This window comes from Tenrec ecaudatus, chromosome 3 (genome assembly GCF_050624435.1).
Source record: "Tenrec ecaudatus isolate mTenEca1 chromosome 3, mTenEca1.hap1, whole genome shotgun sequence".
In the NCBI taxonomy this organism is placed as follows: domain Eukaryota; kingdom Metazoa; phylum Chordata; class Mammalia; order Afrosoricida; family Tenrecidae; genus Tenrec; species Tenrec ecaudatus.
In genome coordinates this window covers 205,915,586-205,916,523 of record NC_134532.1, presented here as the reverse complement: position 1 = coordinate 205,916,523, position 938 = coordinate 205,915,586, and the positions used below count along the sequence as shown (strand labels likewise).

General features: G+C 38.1%; 1 pseudogene; it reads right to left on the bottom strand.

Annotated features, from left to right (window-relative positions):
* Positions 1–526: 526 nt before the first annotated feature.
* Positions 527–669, bottom strand: LOC142443919 (U2 spliceosomal RNA; annotated as a pseudogene).
* Between the last annotated feature and the right edge of the window lie 269 nt (positions 670–938).

Sequence of the window (938 nt, the reverse complement as noted above, 5' to 3'; positions counted from 1 at the left end):
GATCAGGTAAAAGGCACCGGAAGACACAAACAAACAAACAAACAAACAAACTAAAAACATACTGATAACGAGGGGGCTCAAAACAGAGACCCCAAACTCATCTGTAGACAATGGGACATCTCTTCACAGAAGGGTTGCAAGTAAAGAATGCGTCAACCAAGGTGAAGTATAGCACCGATGAAACACAATAGTCCTCTAGTTCCTTGAGGCTCACTCCCATTATGACTCAATCCTACCTTTACTGTGGGCTAGGCTGGAACATGTAAACAGGTATGAGCTCACAACACAGGGAATCCAGGTCTGATAAACCCTTCAGAACCAGAAATGGGAATAGCGATTCTAGGAGGGTAGGGGGAAGGTGGAGAGGAGAGGGGAAGAAACTGCAGGGGAAAGGGAAGGTGTACGATATGAAAATAATAATAATAGTTTATAATTTATCAAGGGGTCATGAGGATGGGATGGGGGATGGAGGGTGAAAAGAGGAGCTGATACCAATAGTTCAAATATAAAGTAAATGTTTAGAAAATAATGATGGCAACATGTACAAATATACTTGATAAAATTGATGTATGGATTGTTATGAGAGCTGTAAGAGCCCCCGATATTATGATCTTAAACTGATAAGAACAGATACTACACGTGATCTTAGCCAAAAGGCCGAGAAGCGATAATATGATCTTAAAAAAGAAAAAGAAGTCAGCTACAGCTTGAGGAGACTTTTCCTTTGAAAGTTAGATGAGAATGTACAAGGCATCTACTCAAAGTATTTGAAGAAAACAGGCATTTTATTAGGTGATGTTGAATTCAACTTTAAGGTTGACTAGTTAATTTGACTAGCAGTTGATATAAGGAATTAAAAATTTTAAAATCATTTTATTAGGGTCTCTTACAACTCTTATCACAATCCATACATATATATCCATTGTGTCAAGCACATT